This window comes from Salmo salar, chromosome ssa21 (assembly GCF_905237065.1).
Source record: "Salmo salar chromosome ssa21, Ssal_v3.1, whole genome shotgun sequence".
NCBI classification, from domain to species: Eukaryota; Metazoa; Chordata; class Actinopteri; order Salmoniformes; family Salmonidae; genus Salmo; species Salmo salar.
Genome location: NC_059462.1, coordinates 11920071 through 11936161, shown reverse-complemented (window position 1 = coordinate 11936161; position 16091 = coordinate 11920071). Strand labels below are relative to the sequence as shown.

At 40.6% G+C, this 16091-nt stretch overlaps 2 long non-coding RNA genes across 2 annotated transcripts in view; one reads left to right on the top strand and one right to left on the bottom strand.

Annotated features, from left to right (window-relative positions):
- Window positions 1-3571, bottom strand: part of LOC106581732 (uncharacterized) — a 60104-nt gene extending 56533 nt beyond the window's left edge. The window contains exons 1-3 of the long non-coding RNA XR_006761214.1: window positions 3406-3571; window positions 3188-3268; window positions 2881-2933 (exon numbers count right to left, since the gene is read on the bottom strand). This is a non-coding gene — a long non-coding RNA (uncharacterized lncRNA). The remainder of the gene's footprint in view (window positions 1-2880; window positions 2934-3187; window positions 3269-3405) is intronic.
- On the top strand, window positions 716-3014 carry LOC123729571 (uncharacterized). Its single transcript, XR_006761215.1, has 3 exons — window positions 716-982; window positions 1216-1406; window positions 2677-3014. It is a non-coding gene; the product is annotated as an uncharacterized lncRNA (long non-coding RNA).
- Window positions 3572-16091: the final 12520 nt, after the last annotated feature.

Genomic DNA, 16091 nt, shown 5'->3' with positions numbered 1-16091 from the left:
GGATACCAAGGAACTTGAAACTCTCGACCCGCTCCACTACAGCCCAGTCGATGTTAATGAGGGCCTGTTCGGCCCGCCTTTTCCTGTAGTCCACAATCAGCTCCTTTGTCTTGCTCACATTGAGGGAGAGGTTGTTGTCTTGGCACCACACTGCCAGTGTGGGCACAGGGACTATGGTGGTCTGCTTGAAACATGTAGGTATTACAGACTCGGTCAGGGAGAGGTTGAAAATGTTAGTGAAGACACTTGCCAGTTGGTCCGTGCATGCTTTGAGTACACGTCCTGGTAATCTGTCTGGCCCTGCAGCTTTGTGAATGTTGACCTGTTTAAAGGTCTAGCTCACATCAGCTACCGAGAGCATTACCGCACAGTCATCCAGAACAGCTCTCCGTGACCCTATTTTTTTATTTTTTTTTAACTAGGCAAGCCAGTTAAGAACAAATTCTTATTTACAATGACGGCCTAGGAACAGTGCCCCTGAACTGCCTTGTTCAGGGGCAGAACAACAGATTTTTACCTTGTCAGCTCGGGGATTCGGTCTAGCAACCTTTCGGTTACTGGCCCAACGCTCTAACCACTAGGCCACCCCATACAAGAACATTTCTCTGAATGTAGCCTGACTGAGTCAAACCCATACGCCATAAGAAATGGACATGTCTTTGTGTGCTGTGTGTGCACTCGATCTAAATCACTCACACCTCTCTGTGACTCCACCCTGCCAGGGGGATACCGACAAAAACACACAAACACATTGAACCTGATGGACACACACGCAGCTCGTCTGTGCTCAGTGACCTTGGCGGGCACCCGGAAGAGGAAGGGAGGGGACACACAGCTGACAGTCTGACAGCTGGGTGAAACTATTGCCACAGTGTCTCATCCAGCATACACATGCCACGTATTACTTCTCATTATGGACTGGGCAGAATAATACATCGCTAACATAGAATGACTGCACAAGGATCTGAGTGGATCGAAATGTGTAAGTATAAGTGAGATATTCTATAACCCTTTATTTCAAAACAATGTAGGTTACTCTTATTAAATCATGGCTTGGCTTCTACTGTGTCAGATATAACACTTCCACACATTCCTATCACAATGTATGATGGTGCGCTCTTCATGGTTGTATTGACTGTCTTCGGCAGCAGCTCTCGATATGTCTACTGTCTGAGTAACTGTAGCTAGTGTCTCTCCGCTTCTAACCATCTGCAGGACAACAAGGTATCAATTCACATACTGGGCAAGTCTGACAGGAGGATGGGAAAAACAGTGGCAGCAACATGCTCTGGTCTATGTCACTTCTCATCGCGACCAATGAGAGCCCACCTAGGTATCAATTCACAATAAAAGGGAGCTGGTCGGGACTACAGGATGTTAAGCACATGGCTGCCATCTGCAAGAAGGTCTGTCAATTATAGGGCGAACTGACACATTTTATTGTAAGCTATAAAAGGGTGTCATCATAGGACGTGAACAGTGTGTGAACTCATAGGGACAAATTATACTCTAGACAGAGAGGCCTTTGTGTAAATGAGTTGTGTAAAGTTTAACTATGATCAAAACCTTCAGAGTAAATTCTGTTTGAAGTGAATGAAATACACAAGTACTTCCTTGAGAGTGAATGAGGGGCAATACATCAAAACAACAAAAGGCCATCAGTATTTCCTCCATATCAGACCCATAACTTTGCAAATGAAAGCATTTTCATACTGCTGTGGACGGTAGTCTAATGCACGTATAGTACAAATGTTTTCCACCAAAGGCAAAATCAGTCCTTGTTTTTGGAACATTAGTCATTTCAAAGAACCTGAAATTGGGTCACTGGTGATGACTCAAAGGCTAAACATTCCAAATGTAGTATTTCTGCACACGAAAAGGGACATGATATTCACAAAATGACAACATATTCAAATACCCATTCTAGTTTGTGACCCAACTGGCTACCTTCAGTGGTGTGTATTCATAGTGGTCAACGGTTTCCCCAAAAAATCCCAATAAAAAAACACAATGATTTATCTTTCATCTCTCTATGTTTCATACATTTTCTTCAATTTGCAAGAAGCTGAATGTATCTCACAGGAGAAAGAGGATGGAAGTTCAATATGTAGCCAGATGTAGAAGGCTAATGTTAACTAAATAATGTTGCCCATGAATGGAAGTTAGGCTAGCGAGCAAGCATTTTAGCCAGGTATTCTAGGACAACAAAAAAATACAAGCATGTACTGTATGACAGAGTGATCGTTTTGTCAACATGAAAGAGAGGAGGATGGCATTGGTGTAGGGTGAGTCAACATGTTTTCGTACTTGCACGAACGTGCGCACACACATACACACAGAAATCAGAACCATGGACAGCCACATCATATTTAGTTTACGTTGATTAGACTAAATTGTTTTTGGTATCTTTTAGTTGTCACTGTATTAGACTAAGCAGAGGTGATTTGATTATGTTGAAATGGTGCTGGAATAGTGGAGGTTGATGTAACAGGTTAAAGAGCAAACAATGCAATTTGGTGTGTGCGGGACGGGGGGGGGCTACCACAGTGATTTTACCCATGCACCGCTGCTGGCTACTTATCTGCCATCTTGTTGGGTTTTGGCAAACCATGTTTGTGTTTAGAGGCCCTTCCCTCCTACCTGTTTTTATTTTCATTTAACCTTTTTTCCTTCAAGGGAGATTACTGAGACAAGCTACAGTGACAGCATGACCGCCAGGACCACAATCCATCTCTGCTCCTCTGATCCAAGGAAATCATGCTAATCATGCCCTCTCATGTCGCCATCTGGTGGTCAAAACATGCACCACAGCAATAACTTGCAACGTCATCTATCTGTATGCTCGGAGGTCTGGGCAAAAAAACATATTTTTATACTCACCCCTCCCATTGTTATCCCATCAATAAGGGCCACATATGGTTTCTGACATGTTCCTTAAAATATGAAATAAAATGTAAGTCAAAGCAAGTGTTGTAGAAAAAGTCACCGATAGCCAAACTAGGGAAACAGGTGCTCCTAAGATACAAAACATAACTGGTCTCATCAGAGAGAATGTATGTACAGTATGGTCTGTCCTTGTAGGTTCATAATGAAAACCAAACATTATGTAATACACAGGCATACTGTTTGTTGTAAAACTCTCCCCTCTCTTACATAATCATGGAAGATGTGTGATTGGGACACGTACCAATAGTATTGTTCAGGATGTATTCTTCACGGAAGGTGTCCTTACCAAGGGGATCTCCTACCTTCCTCGCTTCAGTCACAGCTAGGAGGAAATTATATCACAAAATGCCCTCAGTAAAGCACAGAGATAAGACGCCCGTTTGAAAATGTAGATGAGACATTCAGCACAAATCAAGATCCTGTGTGTGTGTTTGTGGATCTCAACAGTCTGTTGTTTACCTCTGATGTCTCCACCAGCACAGAAGGCTTTCCCACCGGCTCCTTTGCTAATCACAATATCAGTCTCCTTGTGCGATTCCCATTTCTACGATGAAACATGTAGCTAGCTAACTGTCTCAAAGCTCAATTGATCACAGATCAATCAATTGCAAGTGCTTACCACTTGTCCTTAGACCTTAAAGAGAACACAAGAAAGATGTACATTTATTTACAGAGATTAAATGTGGCAATGAACTGTGGACAGTGTAAACTTGGACCTATTGACCTCTTTTACATTGGCAACGTACATTTTACAATGTAAGAGGTGAGGTAGATAAGGCTTGACTAACTAAAAATGCTGTTTAATTCTGCCTTGCATTGCAGTACGGAAAAGAAAGTCCACCAATTATTGTTAATTGGCTAGGTTATTGTTAGTCACTTTGGAGAAACATATCATTTGCAGTTGGAAGACTAAGTGGCTTGACTAATGCAATGTCAAGATATCGGGCGTGCTTGAGGGGTAAGGCTAAAGCGGCTGACTGTAAACGAAAGTCGAAGAGTGAAGTCAGACACCTATGTAGTTTTCCAACAGCAAGGATCAGATCAACATAGCAGTGTTGCCATTGTTTATAAAAGGTTTTCTTTATAATGTTGAAAAAACTTCTCCAACACCAATATCACACATACACAACCAAAATCATGGGTGTTTCTCAATATGCTTACTACCGTGCTTCAAGTGCATTCTCCGAGGAGTTTCTCTTGAGTATGTTCTTGTGAGGAAGAGTGTGGAGAAGGCATAAAATATTACATTTGAGAAGCACTTGCACTCCCCCTACTGTCCACAATGCATATGCCCATTCAATGACCCTTCTTCCAGCCAGGACAATAGCAACAATAATGACGAAACAAGATAAACACAAAGCAAACATTTTACTTCATAATAATCAGCTAGATATACAGCTCTGTAAAAAATGAAGAGACCACTGCAAAATGATCTGTTTCTCTGGTTTTACTATTTATAGGTATGTGTTTGGGTAAAATTAACATTCAGAAAATGACAACTGGCCAAAATAACTAAAAAGATGCAGTGTTGTCAGACCTCGAATAATGCAAAGAAAATAAGTTCATATTCATTTTTAAACAACACAATACTAATGTTTTAACTTAGGAAGAGTTCAGAAATCAATATTTGGTGGAAAAACCCTGATTTTCAATCACAGCTTTCATGAGTCTTGGCATGCTCTCCACCAGTCTTTCACATTGATGTTGGGTGACTTTATGCCACTCCTGGTGCAATTCAAGCACCTCGGCTTTGTTTCATGGCTTGTGACCATCCATCTTCCTCTTGATCACATTCCAGAGGTTTTCAATGGGGTTCAGGTCTGGAGATTGGGCTGTCCATGACAGGGTCTTGATCTGGTGGACCTCCATCCACACCTTGATTGTCCTGCTGGAAAAACCAATCCTCAGAGTTGGGGAACATTGTCAGAGCAGAAGGAAGCACGTTTTCTTCCAGGACAACCATGTATGTGGCTTGATTCATGCATCCTTCACAAAGACAAATCTGTCTGATTCCAGCCTTGCTGAAGCACACCCAGATCATCACCGATCTTCCACCAAATTTCACAGTGGGTGCGAGATCTGGAGAGGCCTACAAGCCACAGTGTCTCGCACCCACTGTGAAATTTGGTGGCGGATCGGTGGTGATCGGTTCAGAAAAGAACTTGTAAAATTCCACGATAATTCCATCAATACCTGGGGATTTACTGTTCATTAGATGTTTGATAGACTCGATAATCTCTTCAACTATGATGGGTTCATCACACTGTTTAAATTCTAGATCACTGATAAGGTGAACATTATTCAGTGAGTCAAAAAACATCTGTGGATTCCTGAGAGTACGTAGAGCCAAACAATTTCCTGTAAAAATTGCTACAGTAGTTAGTGATACATTTTCGGTCATCTGTAATAACACCATCAATGTTTAACTTATGGATAGTGTTATTTGTAGAGTGACATTTCTCAAGTCTAAAGAAATAGGATGAATTCCGTTTTACCTACTCAAGCCATTTTTTCTAGATCTAATAAAGGCACCTTCTGCTTTTAATCTATATATTTTATCCGGTTTATTTTGTAACTCAATCAGTTCCATGTCCTCTTCCCCTGAGAGGCTGGCTGGCGAACTCTGAGAAAGGGAAGTTATCTTAATGATCACCTTTTCACCCTCAGCTCTTCTGGTCATAGCCAGATTACGACCATATTTTCGAAGGTATTTGGCCAATTGAAATTTAAAGACCTCCCAGTTCTTGCAATACGATTTTTTCTTCACAAGCTCTTTCCCAAAAGTGTGAGAGCAGACCTTTAACCTCAAACTTAACTATATCATTATTTAATAAGGAGCTATTTCGCTTCCAGTAGGATGCTCTACCAAGGTTAGTATCAGGGGTAAAAATGTTGACATCAATGTAAATGTCCCTATGGTCTGTGAGGGGAGTAGTACAAATTTTTGTCTTAACACTATCACTATCAATACATTTCGATATAAGCCAAAAATCTATTCTGGACTGTCTGTAACCTATTTTATTACTCCAAGTGAATTATCTGTTGCCCGGCAACCTCTCGCTCCATATACAGTGAGGGAAAAAAGTATTTGATCCCCTACTGATTTTGTACGTTTGCCCACTGACAAAGAAATTATCAGTCTATAATTTTAATGGTAGATTTATTTGAACAGTGAGAGACAGAATAACAACAAAAAAATCCAGAAAAATGCATGTCAAAAATGTATTAAAATGATTTGCATTTTAATGAGGGAAATAAGTATTTGACCGCTCTGCAAAACATGACTTAGTACTTGGTGGCAAAACCCTTGTTGGCAATCACAGAGGTCAGACATTTCTTGTAGTTGGCCACCAGGTTTGCACACATCTCAGGAGGGATTTTGTCCCACTCCTCTTTGTAGATCTTCTCCAAGTCATTAAGGTTTCGAGGCTGACGTTTGGCAACTCAAACCTTCAGCTCCCTCCACAGATTTTCGATGGGATTAAGGTCTGGAGACTGGCTAGGCCACTCCAGGACCTTAATGTGCTTCTTCTTGAGCCACTCCTTTGTTGCCTTGGCCGTGTGTTTTGGGTCATTGTCATGCTGGAATACCCATCCACGACCCATTTTCAATGCTGAGGGAAGGAGGTTCTCACCCAAGATTTGACGGTACATGGCCCCGTCCATCGTCCCTTTGATGCGGTGAAGTTGTCCTGTCCCCTTAGCAGAAAAACACCCCCAAAGCATAATGTTTCCACCTCCATGTTTGACTGTGGGGATGGTGTTCTTGGGGTCATAGGCAGCATTCCTCCTCCTCCAAACACAGCGAGTTGAGTTGATGTCAAAGAGCTCCATTTTGGTCTCATCTGACCACAACACTTTCACCCAGTTGTCCTCTGAATCATTCAGATGTTCATTGGCAAACTTCAAACGGGCATGTATATGTTTTTTCTTGAGCAGGGGGACCTTGTGGGCGCTGCAGGATTTCAGTCCTTCACGGCGTAGTGTGTTAGCAATTGTTTTCTTGGTGACTATGGTTCCAGCTGCCTTGAGATCATTGACAAGATCCTCCTGTGTAGTTCTGGGCTGATTCCTCACCGTTCTCATGATCATTGCAACTCCACGAGGTGAGATCTTGCATGGAGCCCCAGGCCGAGGGAGATTGACAGTTCTTTTGTGTTTCTTCCATTTGCGAATAATTGCACCAACTGTTGTCACCTTCTCACCAAGCTGCTTGGCAATGGTCTTGTAGCCCATTCCAGCCTTGTGTAGGTCTACAATCTTGTCCCTGACATCCTTGGAGAGCTCTTTGGTCTTGGCCATGGTGGAGAGTTTGGAATCTGATTGATTGATTGCTTCTGTGGACAGGTGTTTTTTATACAGGTAACAAGCTGAGATTAGGAGCACTCCCTTCAGCTCGTTACCTGTATAAAAGACACCTGGGAGCCAGAAATCTTTATGATTGAGATGGGGTCAAATACTTATTTCCCTTATTAAAATGCAAATCAATTTATAACATTTTTGACATGCATTTTTCTGGATTTTTGGTTGTTGTTATTCTGTCTCTCACTGTTCAAATAAACCTATCATTAAAATTATAGACTGATCATTTCTTTGTCAGTGGGCAAACGTACAAAATCAGCAGGGGATCAAATACTTTTATCCCTCACTGTATCAGTAAGACAAACTTTTCCATAAAAAGTATTAAACCCAAATTCTGATTGTTTGGCCTGCCTGGGGGCCATCTATCAGTTGAATTATCTATAGTAATATTAAAATCCCCTCCTATCAATAATAACAAATTGGGAAATTTAGATAACCAATGAAGTATATGTTTCTCTACAGATTCAAGCAACTCATTATTCTCATGTTTGGTGTTGTACCCGTAGAAGTTTACAGTAATGAGCGCAATGTCACAGTCTGAGTGTAGAATATTACCACCGAAGGTATTTTTCATTGTACTGACCCCAGCGGAGCGTTCAGAGCCATGGCAAACCCAAATATCGTTTCCCCAGGGTGACTTCCAGAAGTTGGCATCAGCAGAAATTGAGTGAGACTCTTGAAAAAAACTAAGATCTGTTAGAAGTTGTTTGGCAAATAAAAACAAGGCCTTGTGCTTCCCACTGTTTCGTAACCCCCTAGGATTAAGAGAAAATAGTGAAAGACAAAACAAAGATAATATTAAAGTATAAACTGTAGGAAGAGTCAAAATCGTAGGAGCAGTGAACATAAGCTATAAGGAACCCGAGATATGCACCATTTAAGTCAACTTAAAGTGACAATAGCTTATACCATTAACTCTCTGAGCTAGTTTTTATTCGGCTCTTGAAATTCAACTCAACAGAAAATTATGTTCAGGACCAAACCAAGTGTTCTCTGCAGTATGAGAGAATTAAAAACCTTTTTTAGTGTAATCAGGGACTATTCTGATAAATACAAATGTAATATATATGTAAAAATAATGGGGTATCTACTATTTTAATCTTGACGGTCGCCTAGGATAGGGGGCGCCACAGCGCATTTTGAAAAAAAATTGTGCCCATTTTAAACGGCCTACTACTCAAACTCAGAAGCTAGGATATGCATATAATTAATACTTGGGGATAGAAAACACCCTAAAGTTTATAAAACTGTTTGAATGGTGTCTGAGTATAACAGAACTCATATGGCAGTCAAAACCCCGAGACAGATCGAAACAGGAAGTGGAATTCTGAATTGCGGACTCAACTTCATCACGTTGCCTATTAATCACACCGTGAGCTATGGTTCATTGAGCACTTCCTATTGCTTCCACTAGATGTCCCCAGTCTTTACAAAGTGATTTGAGTCTCCTACTGTGAAAACTGACAGAATGACACGCTGTGGAACGTGGTCACACGGAGAGGGCCATCACCATTATGACGCCAGCGCCCTGGCTACCCTCCCCTTTCGAAACATTTATAAAGACAATGCAATCGTCCCCCTTGAATCTTATTGGAGCTCTGGTTGAAAAAGGCCCTAAATATTTATGTTATACAACGTTTGACATGTTTGAACGAACCTAAATAAGAAAAAAATGCATTTTGTTGAAAGAGTAGCCCCCGCACGTCGGAACTTTTGGTGCAGCCTTCAGAACGCGCTAACAACAACAAGCTAATGGAACATAAAGGATGAACTTTTTCGAACGAAAATACATTTGTTGTGGACCTGGGATTCCTGGAAGTGCCTAAGGATGAAGATAATCAAAGGTAAGGGATTATTGACAATAGTATACAAGACTAGATTTGATATGCGATTGTTCCAAGATGGCGCTGACCTGTATTGCTAGCCTATTGTTCTGAGTATCGCATCCCCTTTTATCGCAAAGTGTGATTACCCAGTAAAGTTATTTTTAAATCTGGCATTACAGGTGCTTTCAAGAGATATTCATCTATAAATCTTAGAATGACAATATTACATTTTAAAAATGTTTTCGAATAGTAATTTAGTAAATTGTAGCGGTGTTTCATCGGATGCATTTGAGGGAAAATAGTTAGTCAACGTTACGCACCGATGTAAAATGCTGTTTTTATATATAAATATGAACTTTATCGAACAAAGGAATGCATGTATTGTGTAACATGATGTCCTAGGTGTGTCATCTGATGAAGATTGTCAAAGGTCAGTGCTGCATTTAGCTGTTTTTTGGTTATTTGTGATGCATGTGGTTGGTCGGAAAATGGCTATGTGGCTACTTTTACGATATACTCCTCTAACATAATATAATGTTTTGCTTTTGCTGTAAAGCCTTTTTTAAATCGGACAACGTGGTTCGATTCAGGAGAGGTGTATCTATAAAACGATATAATTTGAAAAAAAAATTGAAAAAAATGATTTATTCAATTTTGTTATGCTAATGGGGATAGGATTTTTCGCTGGATGCGGGACGGAGGCCGCACAGGGGTTAAGTGCATATGAAGTGATCATAAAAATCAAGAGTACAAAAAACAAAATCATATATATTTTTTACACACACACTCCTAAGACCTTTCTCGCTTGGAAATAAGTATTAATAAATCATTAGAAAAATAACAGTGTAAAGTAAGTCAAAAACAGACCTGTATGCCCCTTTAAAACACTATCTTGGTTACTGTATGCATACAAAATAAATAAATCCAACGTTGTCTTCTTTGTGGGTTTGTAAACAAAATAGGCCTTCTCCTGGCCTGGTCATGCAAGAAAAAACTAAGAAATGATTGAGGTACCCGAGTTGTCTGAAAAATAGTCACCCGAGGCTTGTTAGTTAGTCAGTCCAAGGAAAATGAGAAAAGGGAGGAATATGGATTTCTGAACTGTTGATGAAGACTCATCCTCCGACGAAGTATGCAGCCTTCCCCTCATTTTGTACTTTCTTGATCGTTGGCCACAACTTGTTCCTCCTTTCTATGTCCCCCGGGCTGAGATGCTTGGTGAAACGCAGACCATGGCTCTGAAGGAACGTGTTCTCCCTAGCAGCTTTCCATATGGCTAGCTTCTTCCTTACTCTTTTTGTTACGATTTCGCATGGCAATGCCAAAATAAATGATCCACTTATCATTCCAGTCACAGGGAAGTTCTTATATCTTGAGCAAATAAAAACAATAATAGGAATTATTGAAAACTTGTTTTTTAACAATCTTTCTGAAGTTTGGTACACTGCTCAGTAAAAAGCGTATGCTCAAGTCGCCATCTTGGCTTCTTTTGGCCGCCATTGATTTGAAGAAAATTTGCATCGTTTTTTACGTGGTTGCTTCATATTTCTTTGCATACTTTCTGTTGAAGCTTGCATCAATGCATGCTTCAAAATCTGTACAAACGCAGTACGCATTCGAGAAGTGCTCCGTGCTCCGTTTCACATACTTTGATTTGGACTCATATTCCGAACCTCCCGTGCGTGCTCGGAGCACAGTTGTATGCATTTTGAGAAACACGTCATGTGTGTACATTATACGATCAATTAGTGAGAGAGAGCCTCAGTCACATTTACTTATTCACTGTGCACATGAATTGAGGCAAATTAGCTCCTGTTTCAGTAACATCTTTGGTCACAAACAAAAACACCCTAATGATTGGTTGACAATAGAGCCTCCCACAATGCAGGTGATGGCTGCTGGATGAAGTTGGTGAAGAGCAACTGCAGAAACTGACCTTTGATGACATGACTTTGTCAAGTTCATGTAGTTGACATGAATGCAACACACTTTGAAAGGCGGTGACCGACTTGATAAAAGTGATCCACTCGAACACGTCCATTGACTACTGTAATCATGCATGGAATCTGGAGCATTGAAGCACCATTACAACAGTCTGCTGCAAACTCTTCTGACAGCAGACAGCTACGGGTTCACGTCTCCCGCACAGTAGGTTAAATCAAGCTCAGAGAACCCAAGTGGGGTATACCCTGTTTACAGCCAGCCCCCCTTACCTTATTTGAATAGCCTACAGCTAGTGGTGTAAAGTACTTAAGTAAAAATACTTTAAAGTACTACTTAAGTAGTTTTTTGGGGGTATCTGTACTTTACTATTTATATTTTTGACTACTTTTGCTTCACTACATTCCTTAAGAAAATTATGTACTTTTTACTCCATACATTTTCCTTGACATCCAAAAGTACTCGTTACATTTTGAATGCTGAACAGGACAGGAAAATAGTCCAATTCACACACTTATCAACCAAACATCCCTGGTCATCCCTACTGCCTCTGATCTGGCAGACTCACTAAACACAGATGCTTCGTTTGTAAATGATGTCTGAATGTTGCAGTGTGCCTGTGGCTTTCCGTAAATTTCCGCAACCAACTTTAAGGTCCATTACCACCACCAACTGGACTGGAGTGTGGACCTCAGTTCATCTTTCAATCACCCACGTGGGTATATGCTCCTAAAACCAATGAGATGGGAGAGGCGGCACTTGCAGCACGCAAACGTCACAAATAGAACCAAGTTCTATTTTAGCGCATGGCTACGCAGACGCTCGCGAGCAGTGTGGATGCAATGATTAAATAACATGTACACTACCGTTCAAAAGTTTAGGGTCACTTAGAAATGTCCTTGTTTTCCATGAAAACATACATGAAATTAGTTGCAAAATGAATAATGATTTTTAATTGAAATAATAATTGTGTCCTTCAAACTTCAAAGAATCCTCCATTTGCAGCAATTACAGCCTTGCAGAGCTTTGGCATTCTAGTTGTCAATTTGTTGAGGTAATCTGAAGAGATTTCACCCCGTGCTTCCTGAAGCATCTCCCACAAGTTGGATTGGCTTGATGGGCACTTCTTACGTACCATACAGTCAAGCTGCTCCCACAACAGCTCAAAGGGTTGAGATCCGTTGAGTGTGCTGGCAACTCCATTATAGACAGAATACCAACTGACTGCTTCTTCCCTAAATAGTTCTTGCATAGTTTGGAGTTGTGCTTTGGGTCATTGTCCTGTTGTAGGAGGAAATTAGCTCCAATTAAGCGCTGTCCACAGGGTATGGCATGGCAAAATGGAGTGATAGCCTTCCTTCTTCAAGATCCCTTTTACCCTGTACAAATATCCCACTCTACCGCCACCAAAGCTCCCCAGACCATCACATTGCCTCCACCATGCTTGACAAATGGCATCAAGTACTCCTCCAGCATCTTTTCATTTTTAATGCGTCTCATGAATGTTCTTCTTTGTGATCCGAATACCTAAAACATAGATTTGTCTGTCCATAACACATTTTTCCAATCTTCCTCTGTCCAGTGTCTATGTTCTTTTGCCCATCATAATCTTTTCTTTTTATTGGCCAGTCTGAGATATGGCTTTTTCTTTGCAACTCTGCCTAGAAGGTCAGCATCCCGGAGTCGCCTCTTCACTGTTGACGTTGAGACTGGTGTTTTGCTGGTACTATTTAATGAAGCTGTCAGTTAAGGACTTGTGAGGCGTCTGTTTCTCAAACTAGACACTCCAATGTACTTGTCCTCTTGCTCAGTTGTGCACCGGGGCCTCCCACTCCTCTTTCTATTCTGGTTAGAACCAGTTTGCGCTGTTCTGTGAAGGGAGTACTACACAGCGTTGTACGAGATCTTCAGTTTCTTGCCAATTTCTCGCATGGAATAGCCTTCATTTCTCAGAACAAGAATAGACTGATGAGTTTCAGAAGAAAGGTCTTTGTTTCTTACCATTTTGAGGCTGTAATTGAACCCACAAATGCTGATGCTTGAGATACTCAACTAGTCTGAAGAAGGCCAGTTTTATTGTTTCATTGCTTCTTTAATCAGAAAAACAGTTTTCAGCTGTGCTAACATAATTGCAAAAGGGTTTTCTAATGATCAATTAGCATTTTAAAATGATAAACTTGGATTAGCTAACACAACGTGCCGTTGGAACACAGGAGTGATGGTTGCTGATAATGGGCCTCTGTACGCCTATGTAGATATTCCATTAAAACAAAAATATGCAGTTTCCAGCTACAATAGTCATTTACAACATTAACAATGTCTGGACTGTATTTCTGATCAATTTGATGTTATTTTAATAGACAAAACATGTGCTTTTATTTCAAAAACAAGGACATTTCTAAGTGACCCCAAACTTTTGAACGGTAGTGTATGTGTACATTTATTTTGCGACACGGGCGGTGTGGTCAGCATGTTAGAAATAGAGGACACATCTTTATCTGTGCCATTATAGAGCCCCTCAGTGGACGTGTCATAATACCCATAAAACCTAGCAGTCAAACTGGGAAATGGTTCCAATAATTTTTCCAACGTTCATTTTCCCCAAGGGATGTGTTTCATTTGGGTTTACCCTGACATTACTTTTTGATAACTGTGTAAATCTTTCTAGGACAAGGTGACTTAAGAATATATTCAGCTCTATTTACTCTCAGACTCGAAAGTGCCAATTAGCGTCAAAGTAGACATCATGCAAAACTAGAAATCCCTGCAAGCTCCTGCACGTCATCTCTAGCTGATACCTTTGCTAACAGGTATTTTGTCAGTGTAAAACTTGCACAAGACAGTTAACATAATTGCCCATTTAAAGAAATGTAGCCTATTTATTCATTACTATATTTAGCTAACATTAGATAGTTAATCCAGAGATTCTTACCTTTGCCTCGATTCAGCAGTCTCGTCCAGATCATCATGGAATTTGTAGTTCTTTATGATAGCCACTTTAGCAGCTAATTAGTATTACATTTTTGGGGGTAAGTACAGGCAAATATATTGATAAAAGTCACCTTGTCCTGGAAAGATTTACACGTTTATCAAAATGTAACACCAGGGTAAGCTTACAAGAAATACAGCCCTAATTTTAAGTTTTTCTAAAATCCCCCATGGGAAAAATAAATGGTGGAAATTCAATTGGAACTGTTTCCTTGGGGTATTATGACTCTTAGTGTGGTACTCTATAGTGTCTGTGACAACTTGGGCAGCCATTTTAAATTAGTCCATTTTCTTCTTCATTGGCTGATTACTCCCACCTCATAGGAATCCCCACCCAGTTGGATACTTTAAAATGGAAGCCCTCAATGGCAATGTCCATGCGAAAATGGGTTTTATAAACTGGGTGGTTTGAGCCATGCTGATTGGCTGAAAGCCATGGTATATCAGACCATATACCATGGGTATGACCAACAAAAAAAATGTTTTACTGTTCTAATTACGTTGGTAATGTGAGGAATAATTATCTTTTTACATCAGCACATGTATCAATATGTTCTATTGTTTTGTTAAGCTACATGCTTGTGTGGCTAAATAGGGGGTAAAACTGTTGAGGCATGCAGAAGGCTGTTTCTCAAACTAGAGTCACATAAGAAACCACTTGATACTGAAATACAATAACGGCCTCAGAGTGTACAGGAAGTGCGTCACGAGGCTGGGACCAGCCTGCACGCCAGCGATAGGATGAGTAAGTTTAAACCATGCTCATCCTCCCTCTGACAGGCCAGCAGTGAGCGGGAACTATCTCTGTCAGAGTATATAAGGGAGAACAAAGGATGGGTCGAGCAGTTCTCTGTTTTGCCCTGCGTGGTGGTGCAGTGAGCCCGTATATACAAACATCATATTTACCATTCAAGTGTTTGCATTAATTAAAGTACAAAGAAATCAGAAGTTACTCTGTGCTGACTATTTTGTTCTGATACCAGATTCGAATTGACGCAACCCAACAGTAACCAGTTTATAGTAACAAGAAGTCACCTTTGGGGGTTGTGGTATATTGCATCGTGCATAAGAACAGCCCTAAACTGTGGTAAATTGGCCATTTATACAATGGGTGGGTCTAATCCTGAATGCTGATTGGTTAAAACCGCATTCCAGTCGGTGCCTATTCCACAAGTTACCACCGGCTAAAGCTATAATGTTGAAATGCCTATTTGCTATGTTCCATCTGACTGCGCAATCCACTGTCTCATCAGCCCAGCAATTTATAAATTTAATATCCACTATGAAAAGCATCTAGACATTATCTCAAATTTATTTTAGACTAGCATTTGATTTTCAACAGCAGAGATTTGTATAAACTTTGCTCTCTGTCTCTCCCCAACATTTGAAACATTGATTCAATATTGAAATTCGATCTCCTGCTGTCCCATAGTGATGAACTGTCGGGACGAGACATACAGGCAGACAGACAGCTTTTCTCAGCCAGTCGAAATCATGAATCAGCTGGCATCATTTTTATGAATATGTACAAAGAAATGTCAATAGAAAATAGGTAAAATGAAACAAAATGCAGCTAGTTTGCAGTCTTTTCAGCTTCAGTTTGAAGTGATTGTGTTAGCTGTGTTGTTGGCTAGCTCCTCTGAACAACAGTGTCGAGAGAGCACATTTTCTATGCCAGGCAAAATCGTGCATCATTAGCTAATTGTTATGGATGTACCAAATAAATGTCACTAGAAAACAGCTTAAACAAATGCAAATGCAGCTACTTTTATGTTATTCTGGCTACACTGTTTGACGTGCGTGAAAGGTTAGCCATAGTTGGCTAGCTAGCAAGCAAGGGATAAGAACATTGCCAGTCAGTATGGCAATGGAACATTTAGAACGTACGACTGGGTCTTGTCCATAGATACAGAGCAAAAAGACTTAACGACTGGGTCGGGCCTCTGGCTACCAAACTGATAGAAGGAACGACCAGCCAATTTGTGTAGCAACCTTAGATTTGTGTCGGGACTATATCTCATGGAAGGA